At 44.7% G+C, this 12378-nt stretch overlaps 1 long non-coding RNA gene across 1 annotated transcript; it reads left to right on the top strand.

The window, feature by feature from the left end:
- The first annotated feature begins 4927 nt into the window (after positions 1–4927).
- On the top strand, positions 4928–9751 carry LOC137317919 (uncharacterized). Its single transcript, XR_010961780.1, has 2 exons — positions 4928–5101; positions 6064–9751. It is a non-coding gene; the product is annotated as an uncharacterized lncRNA (long non-coding RNA).
- Positions 9752–12378: the final 2627 nt, after the last annotated feature.

Below are 12378 nucleotides of genomic sequence, written 5' to 3'. Positions count from 1 at the left end.
TAGAAAATACTCTGATCTATCTTTTTAACGTCCAAAGTGGATGACCTCACACTTCCCCACGTTGAACTCCATCTGCCACAGTTTCACCCACTCAATTATTCTATCAATGTCCCTTTGCAGCTTTTTGCTCCCATCTATAATGTTTGCGGTGCCACCTAACTTAGTTTCATCAGCAGACTTGGATATAAGGCTCTCTACAAAAGAACATAAGAAATAGGAGCAGGAGTAGTCCATACGGCCCCTCGAGCCTGCTCCGCCATTCAATATGATGATGGCTGATCTTCGACCTCAACTCCACTTTTCCGCCTGATCCACATTTGCCTTGATTCCATTTGCGTCCAAAAATCTATCGATCTCAGCTTTGTAAATATTTAACGACTGAGCATCCACAGCCCTCTGGGGTGGAGAATTCCAAAGATTCAGAACCCTTTGAGTGAAAAAATGTTTCCTCATGTCGATGCTAAATGGCCAACCCCTTATCTTGATTCTCTGACCTCAAGTTCTTGACTCTCCCACCAGGGGAATCAGCCTCTCCGCATCTACCCTTTCAAGCCGTCTAAAAATGTAATACATTTCAATGCGATCATCTCTCATTCTTCTAAACTCCAGCGAATATAGGACAATTTTACACAATATCTCCTCATAGTACAATTGCAGCAAGTCCTCATTACTCTTATATTGCAACACCCTTGCAATAAAAGCGAACATATCATTGCCTTTCTCACTCTAATTCGACCCTTGGTAGCTCACTATTTCCAGTATATTTGTCCTCTATTCCTTCTATAGGGAAAATAAATTAACGTTGAAAACATTTTGCTATAATTATAACAGTTTATGTTTAGAAACAATATCCAGCTGAACGACAACAAATTCGCTGGCAATCTTAATGAAGGATATAAATTAATAAAAACACTGAAATGCGATGGTGGGGAATCTAACCCGGGTCAATTGCTTGGAAAGCAGTTATGCTCACTACTATACCACCATCGCTGGGAATAAAAGACAAGCAAATTGCTCCCAAACCTCAGACCCTGAACAGACACTGCAGGCTGTTGAATTTTGTTCTTCATTTCAACTGGATTCTGACGGATCCTTTCTCGCTCTGTTGCAGTTCCCGTTTCCGCCCAGTAGATGTCGCCACCCCCAATCGACGAAAATTACACAACAGCCATTGATTCTTCACCTGACATCGGACTGAAGAGACAGTCGATACCTGCAATGCTTCACCAGCTGGAAATACATTTTCCCGCAGCTCACATCAGCTATTGAGTAAAGTTAAATAATTGCATTAAGTCATTACAGAGACCTGATTACCAGTTGGGCACGAATGGCAGCTTAATATTCAAGTCGATATAATCTTTAGAAAGGACAGGGAAATAGGGAAAGGAGGAGGAGTAGCAATATTACTAAAGGACAATATTACAGCAGTTCAAAGATAGAATGTCAGTGAGGGTGAGCGGGCAGTGTAAACACTCTGAAAGACCCATGGAGAGCAAGGTTCATGTCGTAGATGCAGTATATTTGGATTTTCCGAAGGCCTTTGATAGGTACCGCGTTGGAGACTCATGGCTAAGTTCAGAGCACGCGGAGTCAGGGGACAGGTGGAAGAATGGTTTGCAAGCTGGCAACAAAAAAGAAAACAGAGAATAGAGGTTAAGGGTAGTTACTCAGATTGGCAAAAAGGTGGGAAGTGGATTTCCACAGCGATCGGTGTTGGGACCACTGTTGTTCACAATTTACATTAAAAATTCGGGACTCGAGAATTGGAAGTACAATTTCAAAATTAGTGGACGACAACAAATTGGGGGATATAGTTAATACAAAGGAAGAATGCATCAAAATGCAAGAGAACATTAATAAAGTTGCAGAATGAAGAATAAGGAAGTCACATACTGCTTGGACAATAAGGGAAATAGGGAAAGGAGGAGGAGTAGCAACATTACTAAAGGACAATATTACAGCAGTTCAACGATAGAATGTCAGTGAGGGTGAGCGGGATAGAGGAGCAAATGGATCTAGTGGTACATATATACAAATTACTGAAAGTAGCGACGCAAGTTAATATGGTCATAAAAAGGCAAATCAAACACTAGGATACATTTATAGATGGATAGAATTGAAAAGAAAATAAGTTATGTTAAAATTGTATGGGACCTTGGTTAGACCACACTCGGAGTATTGTGCACAGTTCTGGTCTCCATATTATATAAAGGGCTTAGAAGGTGCAAAAGAAATTCTCATGATTCGAGAAATGAGAGGATATTCTCATTCGGAAAAGCTGAACAGACTGGGGGTGTTTTCTCTTGAAAAGAGAAGGCTGAGGGGTGACCTGATAGAGGTCTTCCGATGGGGTTTCGTAGGGTAGACATCGAGAAAATGTTTCCATTGGCATGGAGTCCAAAACTAGAGGAAATAAATATAAAATAGTCGCTAATAAATCCAATAGGGAATTCAGGAGAAACTGCTTTACCCAAAGAGTGGTTGGAATGTGGAAAATGCTACCACAAGCAGTAGCTCAGGCAAATAGCACAGGTGCATTTAAGGGGCAGCTCGATTAACACATGAGGAAGGAAGGAATCGAACGGTATTCTGATAGATTTAGATGAATTAGGGAGGGAGGAGCCTCGTGTGGAGAATAAACACCGGCATCGACCAGTTGGGCCGAATTGCCTGTTTCTGCGCCGTAGTTCCGAAGTAACTCGATGTAAAGGCTCTTTTCAGAGCCACCCACTGTATCTGTGAAAGTGGTGGTTACTGGCTGAACGGAGACGCTGATATGCTCCTGGTGTGGCTTTGAGCTGCTTTATTCTCGTTGTAGGCGAGGTGAGGAATTAATGGGACTGGAGTCGGGGCACCGACCACAGTCCGGTACTTTAAACGGTGACCTTTAGAACCAGTCCACGCATCACCAAATTTATTTTATTTATTTAAACTACTTGCCATGTTGGGCTCTTAAAGCATCACCAGAACTGCTCGACTAACCTTTCCACATCTGTGGAATTCAGCGCTTGGCTCCGTTTCTCTTCTATTTTGTTGGATCATTTACATCACGCATCAAACTCACTGGGGAATCACTGAGATGTAAATTTGTACAGATACAAATAACAGTAAATTGTCTGGTGCCGAGGAGATCAGACACATTACTCGCCTTTCGTCCTGTTAACAAGTAAACCGTGTTTCGAGTCCACCAGCCCGCTTTGATTCCATATGCGGGATTAAACAGGGAAAGCGGGCGGGGCCAGAGTAACAGACAGAGCAGATGGCTGACTCTGATCTTCCAGCTCCACCTCCTGTTCTCTCCGACAAACAATTTCTAACGATAATCGAACCGAAACACAGCGCTCCGCACAAACCCTTACAAACTCGGGCTTCATATTCTAGAATCATAGACTTATAGAAGTTTACAATATGGAAACAGGCCCTTCGGGCCAACATGTCCATGTCGCCCAGTTTATACCACTAAGCTAGTCCCAATTGCCTGCACTTGGCCCATATCGCTCTCTACCCATCTTACCCATGTAACTGTCCAAATGCATATTCAATAATTCCAACACACCCGGAGCTTTTAAATAAGCCACGTTACAATGCAAAGTCAGTAATGTTCCTGCCTGAATACATTGCATTCAATAACAATCAACTCGGCTCCTCCACTTCAGTCTGTTTCCCTGTTCTAACTCCCCACATCCCCACCCAGACGGGTTCAGCAGTTTACAAACACCTTACAAACATTTGGAGAGTCTAATGTGTTCCGGTTTGAGTTATGACGCGGAATTTCTCCGCCAGTGTTACCGTCCCACAGAGACTCTCACCCTGAATCTGTGAAAAGATTTTGACCATGCACTGGGACTGGAGCCGAACACATCCCCAGTTGGAGTGATGTCTGGCCCGGACATCTCATTCTCTCTCTTTTATATCAGACAGTATCCCACCTTCATGTCCGTACTAGCGAGAGAGAGAGAGAGACTGTCAGACTTACACTTCCTATCAGTGTGTTCATATCACGCTCAATAGCAGTATCCAACCTTCACATAAAGCACCAGAGAGAGCGAGAGGGAGAGAGAGGGCGACAGACACGGTGAGAGAGAGAGCCGAGAGACACAGTGCCACAGTATCAGTTGCAGACTGACCTGTAAAGTTCCGTTTTTTTCCAGAAAGATCCCATTGGAGAGACAGACGATGAAATCTCATCTCTCACTGATATTATACCAGAGACAGAAACATTATTAATCCCACCCTCAGTGACAGTGCAGAGAGTGTCAAAAACAATGGGCCACATTTAATCTTCTTCTGCGTGTTGCACTATATTCGGTTTTGCAGCTCAAGGTCGTTCGGTATTCCAATCAGTAATCGAGAGTTTTACTCTGATTAAATTAATCTGGGACGGTTGCTGTCAGATATTAATCCTACACCGTCCCAGAAAATGCACCGACTCACTCTTTCCTCCTGCTTTCTCCAGGAATGGTTTGAGAAATCCTCCCTCCAGTTTCTTCCTCAAGCGTCAGTTTTATCAGTAAAAAGTTCAAGAATGAACAGAACCCATAGGCTCATTTCACAGCCGCCCACTTTATCTCTGAAAGGCTCTTTACCATCAAAAGATTCCGAGAGAAACAGCAGGGATGGAAACATCTCGTTTCATAGTTGGAGATTGTAAAGTCAGTCTGGATTCCAGCGTTAGGCACTGGTGGAATCCCATCTGTTTTCCATTCTGGTGCCTGTTCCTGCACTGCCTGTGGACCCCATTCCCTCTGACCTTTCCCCCAGCCCCACTTCCTTTGATCAGACTCTGAAAAATTCCAACTGGGGAAAGTTTCCATCGATTTTTATTGGGAATTCAACCAGATACCTGCGCATGCGTGACTCAGCCCCGCCCCCAGCGCTGATTGTTGGCGAGCAGAAGAGCGCATGCGCGATCCCCTCCCCCAGCTCGGCCTGTGTGCGCCATTCCCTCAGTGAGCGGAAGAAGATGGTTCAAAACAGCCGGGAATGGAGAGATCACGGCCCCCGGGGGAAGGGAGCAAAGAGCAGCCTCGTTACAGCAGCTCATCGCTTCGGGACCGTGTCCGCAGATGGGCTCAGAGATCGGCATTGAGTCCGGGGGAAGGTCAGGGGGAGTCCGGGGGCTGTTTGTAAGAGGCGGAGTGGATCAGGAACTGGTCCCGGAACATGGAGTGAGCGGGGGAAGGGAGAGGTCATTCTCGGGCTGTGTGTGTACAGGGTGTGTCCAGGGTAAGGGAGACAGAATGGGAAGAACCTGCTATTTAAAATCATTGCTGCTTTCACTCCCCAAACCAGTAGTGAATGGTCCTGGTTTAGTTCCAGTCTCACCCTGTTTATTGTTATTGGACAGTGAAGAGTGGAAACAGAGCCGGACAGTAAGGATGTGGGGAGTTATACAAAGAGCATCTATTGAAAGCACCAGGTGAGAAGTGTGAAGGTCACATTTTAAACAGCGGCTGTTTGGTTTCGGTTGAACGGTCGATCCCATGGGAGAGGGGATTAGAAACCAGGCCTGTACAAAGGTCCCTGTCCCATCCGGTAGTCCCATTCATGGATCAGTGCAGGGGATGTGTTTTGTTGTGTCTGGATGTGACGAAATTGTTTTAAAACAGCCCAACACACCTGGCACCTTTAGAACCGAGATGATAAATGTCTTCACTCACTCAGATGGTGGTGAACCTGTGGAATTCGCGACCAGAGGAGGCAGTGGAGGCCTCGTCCTCAGATGTATTCAATAAGAAAATCGATATATTTTTTAATGCAAAGGGTATCAAGGGATATGGGGTAAAAGCAGGAACAGGATATTGAGTTCGACGATCAGCCATGATCATTTTGAATGGTGGAGCAGGCCCGAAGGGCCGAATGGCCTACTCTTGCTCCTATTTTCTATGTTTCTGTGGTGTGCAGAAGCTGCATGCTGCAGTATTGCAGTGGAGTCAGACACTGACACTGTTTGTATCGCTGGTTTTCATTTGTGGATATTCAAAATGATCATTAAACTGATCACTTTTGTGTTTTCTACCTCACCTGTACTTGAGTTACAAGAGATACTTTTTCTTTCTACAGGCAAATTTTTGAAGGAGCCAGAAAAAATGTGATTTTCCTCCACCCGAGGCACAAGGAAGAGTGCAGCCAGCTTCTCACACACAGTAGGTACATTATCACACACAGAGCACAGAGACACAGACAGGTCATCAGTTCCTCAGTCTCAGACAGTAGAAGTAGTCAGTCCCACACTGATCCCAAGTACCACAGACACACTTTCAAATAAACAGTCAGAGGAGGAGAGGCAGACGTTGTTTCCATTTCACCCCAACTCAGTACAACTGCCAGGTAGATCCACAAATCCTAGCCCAATATCACACCCACCATCAGATTGAAAGGTAATGTGTCAATTTCACAATAGTGCAGCCTAAGCTAGAAATTAAATCACAGATAGAACTGACACACGGTGCCCGATTGAAAGATACAGCAATAGCCCCAATAATGTAAACCAAGATTCATCTCAAATAATGAGTAGAACTCACACACATTGTGATATTAAAAGATGCAGTATCCATCCAAATTCTGTAACCTGAGATACAAATTACATACAAGTCCAAAACTCACATATAGTATCAGAGTGAGAGATGCTGAAAGATAGTATAACCTGAGAAACTAAATCAGTTACCAGTTCAAAACTCACCCATTTTATGAACCTGAAAGTTACAATTCGATTAGACCCAGAGCAACACATTACATAGAAGTGCTAAAGTCTCATACAGTGACACCCTGAAAGATACAATATCAATTCCATTAGTGCAGACTGAGCTGCACATTGTATAGCAATCCAAGAATCTCAAAGTTTGAGACTGAGATCCAGGATCAATTGCGTTAGTTTTCATTGTGATACAGGTTTAATATTGGTCCAAAGGGCACACAGCTTGTCTCATTAAAACCTGCAACAAGAAATTCGAATGTGCACGGTATTTTCAAAATTAACTACTATGGGGAAAACTATTTATAGGTTTAGATATACACAAGATAGAGTTTCAAACACCAAACTGTAAGCTGATCTCCAATTAAAAGACAGATATGGAATTAATCCTGACTTTTGGACTGTTCCAGAAACTGATAGATACAGAATGAATCCCACACCCACACACAGTACCAGAGACTGACAGATACAGAATGAATCCCACACCCACATACAGCACCAGAGACTGACAGATACAGAATGAATCCCACACCCACATACAGCACCAGAGACTGACAGATGCAGAATGAATCCCACACTCACACACAGTACCAGAGACTGAAAGATACAGAATGATTCCGACACTCACACACAGCACCAGAGACTGACAGATACAGAATGAATCCCACACTCACACACAGTACCAGAGACTGAAAGATACAGAATGAATCCCACACTCACACACAGTACCAGAGACTGAAAGATACAGAATGATTCCGACACGCACACACAGTTCACACAGACTGAGAGATACAGAATGAATCCCACACACACAGACAGTACCAGAGACTGACAGATGCGGAATGAATTCTACACTCAAATAGAGTATCAGAGGCTGACAGATACAGAATGAATCTCACACTCACGCATAACCTGAGACTGAATATATAGAAAGAATCCCACACACACAAAGTGCACAAAAGACGACAGATAAATGATTAATCTCACACTCACACACAGTGCCAGAGACTTATAGTTACAGATTCAATTCCGCAAACACTTACAGTACCAGAGACTGAGAAATACAGCATGTATCCCACACTCACACACAGTACCAGATAAAGAATGAATCCCACATTCACACACAGTACCAGATAAAGAATGAATCCCACATTCACACACAGTACCAGATACAGAATGAATCCCACATTCACAAACAGCACCAGATACAGAATGAATCCCAAATTCACATACAGTACCAGATACAGAATGAATCCCACACTCACACACAGTACAAGATACAGAATGAATCCCACATTCACACACAGTCCCAGATACACAATGAATCCCAAATTCACATACAGTACCAGATACAGAATGAATCCCACATTCACACACAGTACCAGATACAGAATGAATCCCACATTCACATACAGTACCAGATACAGAATTAATCCCACATTCACACACAGTACCAGATACAGAATGAATCCCACTTTCACATACAGTACCAGATACAGAATGAATTACACATTCACACACAGTACCAGATACAGAATGAATCCCACATTCACATACAGTACAGATACAGAATGAAACCCACATTCACATACAGTACCAGATACAGAATGAATCCCACATTCACATACAGTACCAGATAAAGAATGAATCCCACATTCACATACAGTACCAGATACAGAATGAATCCCACACTCACACACAGTACCTGATACAGAATGAATCCCACATTCACACACAGTACCAGATACAGAATGAATCCCACATTCACACACAGTACCAGATACAGAATTAATCCCACTTTCACACACAGTACCAGATACAGAATTAATCCCTCACTCACACACAGTACCAGATACAGAATTAATCCCTCATTCACATACAGTACCAGATACAGAATTAATCCCTCATTCACATACAGTACCAGATACAGAATGAATCCCACATTCACACACTGTACCAGATACAGAATGAATCCCACACTCACACAGTACCAGATACAGAATTAATCCCACATTCACACACAGTACCAGATACAGAATGAATCCCACATTCACACACTCTACCAGATGCAGAATTAATCCCACACTCACACACAGTACCAGATACAGAATTAATCCCACATTCATACACAGTTCCAGATACTGAATGAATCCCACACTCACACACAGTACCAGATACAGAATGAATCCCACTCTCAAATACAATACCAGATACAGAATGTCTCCCACATTCACACACAGTACCAGATACAGAATGACTCCCACACTCACACACAGTACCAGATACAGAATGACTCTCACACTCACACACAGTACCAGATACAGAATGAATCCCACATTCACATACAGTACCAGATACAGAATGAATCCCACACTCACACACAGTACTCGAAACTAACAGATGCAGAATGAATTGGCAGAATGAAAGGGCTGCCCGTATAATCTGAACTCGTTGCGGATTTTGGTTGATGCTGTGTCTGAAATTGAATTTGAAAATGTCGGTGAAGAAAACACTTCCTAAGAAGGGCAACAAAAAACGGTGAATAAATCGCCATCAAAGGCAGCAAGTAGCGCAGAAAGTCGAGGAAGGAGAGTTACTCCATCTGCATCTACAAAGTGATGAAGCAGGTTCACCCCGACACCGGCATCTCCCCCAAGGCCATGAGCATCATGAAATCCTTTGTGAACGATATATTCGAGCGCTTCGCGGGTGAGGCTTCCCGCCTGGCCCATTATAATAAACGCCACACTATTAGCTCCCGGGAGATCCAGACCGCCGTGCGCCTGCTGCTGCCCGGGGAATTAGCCAAACACGCCGTGTCGGAAGGGACAAAGGCGGTGACCAAGAACACCAGCTCCAAGTAAAACTCCACAACGTACTGAAAAAAAACAACGGCTATTTTAAGAGCCGCCCACAGCACTTATGTCGTCAATTTATTCATTTCGATCATCATCCTTTGAATCTGGTGGGGAAATTGAAAGAAAGTCAGTGAAACTCCACCATTTTAATGTTTGTCTCTGTAGAATTTACTGCCCAATAAAGTGAACACGGGTCCGGGATTCGTTCAATTCCCTTTTGCTTTGCTCTCGCTCTCATTCAGATTTGCACCGCCCCCGGTTTTCCCGTTAACCACCACTTTCAGGGCTGAGAATCAGAATTTAGTTACTTCCTCTTTCTCACTGTGGAGCGAGTCTCTGAAATAATTAATTACTGATCTTAATATCCCGCATATAAGCAACACGTTCCCTGCAGTGTAACAATCCGGAATGAACGCCTTGGGGAAAAGAATCGGCTCATTTTAAGGCTTCGTCAATTATTCCGTTTTCAGGACACACGGTTCCTGTTCAGTCCCTGCAACGGAATCAATCGATAACCTGTGATTTGTTACTTTTACAGGTAGAAGTGAAATTTGGGGTTTAATTCCGCAAGTTAGAGACAATATATTTTTGAAACAGGGCCAGGAATTTGGGACGTGTAATACGGAATAACATTATTACAAAGAGATTTTAAGTCTTTGTGTAAAAACGACATGGCCGACTAAATTCACTTCTTTCATACACTGAAATTGGCGGACTTTTTCAAAATTTAAAAAAATCGATCAATTGAGGCCACTCATTTGCTCCGTTTCTTAATTTCGTCTCTCCGATTGGTTAAGTAAATTAGTTTTCAAGCAAAGCAACCAATGAGAAGTAGTCTGTTTACAGCTGGTTTCGACAGTTGGGCCTGTGGTAATTCCAGGTCCCCAATGACTGAGCTCAAACGGTTCAATTTCACAAACCCTCTCAGTATCAGTGTCAGAAACAACCGTCAGAGGGAAAATCCATATCACAAGCTGGGCCCTTATCACAGCGGCTCACCTCAACCTGTTCTCCCATGGAAACCCCAGGTCCCACATCACAACATCTGACTGATAAATAGAACCAAAACAGAGCGAATGGAGTGAAGGAACAATTCACTGAGTGGGGAATTCGGCTCGGGGTAAACTCACTTGTAACGTTCCCTGGACAATTCAGTGCACTCAATGAGGGAAATTTTCCTCAGTAACCGGTGCAGCTCGCCGCCGATACCACGTTACGTTACTGTATGTTCCAGAAAACTCCTTATAATAAAAAAACGAATCCGTAGCCCCATTCAACTCCGCACCAGTTCCCAAGTCATTGCTCTCTCTGTGAGGCCGTGGGTGGCTCTTAGAAGAGCCTTTGTTTTGTGTCCGGTTGGAAATGGTCGAGTCGTTCAGCCACCGAATCCATAGAGAGTGCGGCCCTGCCGTTTCAGAGCGTACACCACATCCATGGCAGTGACCGTCTTGCGCTTGGCGTGTTCAGTGTAGGTGACCGCGTCCCTGATCACATTCTCCAGGAAAACCTTCAGCACCCCGCGGGTTTCCTCGTAGATCAGACCCGAGATCCGCTTGACACCGCCACGGCGAGCCAGGCGGCGGATGGCTGGTTTGGTGATCCCTTGGATGTTATCACGAAGCACTTTCCGGTGCCGCTTGGCTCCGCCTTTGCCCAGTCCTTTGCCTCCTTTACCTCTGCCAGACATGATGATTCTTCACTCAGATCGCTGCTGAATGAAAAACCCTCGCCTTTCTTCTGTATTTATAAAGCCCGCCCCGACCTGGTTGAGAAAGGCACATTATCGGAGAGGCCGGGGAGGAGTGTTTGAATGACAGACAGAGCATGAAGTGCGGGAGGGGAGGAGACTGGCTCAGAATGACGAACAAGCGGACGTGCAACTTCAAGCTCCGCCTCCAGGAATTAGTTACGGTCCTTTTTAAAATTTTCACCAGTATCAAATGCGGAACATAAATTCGGACACAATCATTACAGACTCCGGCTTGATATTCAAGGATTGCTCGAAAAAAAAGGCGGAAAATACAATTTAAATTCAATAATTGAGGCACAGTACAGTTCCAATACAATCACTATCATAACAGAATCAATCAGTGCCGCTCCGGGACCGTTGGAAGAGGGAATTTTAGTTTTCAGATTTGTAGCTGACAGGAGGCGCCCAATAGTTCAATAAACATAAATCGGTGTGGAAGGCACTCTATACCTTTCCGTGCTTGGGTCAGTATGGGACTGGATAGAATCAGGCACTGGGATGGATGGAGACTGGTCCTGTGTGGGGACTGGATAGATTCAGGGACCTGGATGGATGGAGACTGGTCCTGTGTGGGGACTGGATAGATTCAGGGACCGGGATGGATGGAGACTGGTCCTGTGTGGGGACTGGATAGATTCAGGCACCGGGATGGATGGAGACTGGTCCTGTGTGGGGACTGGATAGATTCAGGCACTGGGATGGATGGAGACTGGTCCTGTGTGGGGACTGGATAGATTCAGGTACTGGGATGGATGGAGACTGGTCCTGTGTGGGGACTGGATAGAATCAGGCACTGGGATGGATGGAGACTGGTCCTGTGTGGGGACTGGATAGATTCAGGTACTGGGATGGATGGAGACTGGTCCTGTGTGGGGACTGGATAGATTCAGGCACCGGGATGGATGGAGACTGGTCCTGTGTGGGGACTGGATAGATTCAGGTACTGGGATGGATGGAGACTGGTCCTGTGTGGGGACTGGATAGATTCAGGCACTGGGATGGATGGAGACTGGTCCTGTGTGGGGACTGGATAGATTCAGGGACCTGGATGGATGGAGACTGGTCCTGTGTGGGGA

This window comes from Heptranchias perlo, unplaced genomic scaffold (genome assembly GCF_035084215.1).
Source record: "Heptranchias perlo isolate sHepPer1 unplaced genomic scaffold, sHepPer1.hap1 HAP1_SCAFFOLD_64, whole genome shotgun sequence".
NCBI classification, from domain to species: Eukaryota; Metazoa; Chordata; class Chondrichthyes; order Hexanchiformes; family Hexanchidae; genus Heptranchias; species Heptranchias perlo.
Note: the sequence above shows the minus strand (reverse complement) of the source record. Positions and strands in the feature narration are given on the sequence as shown.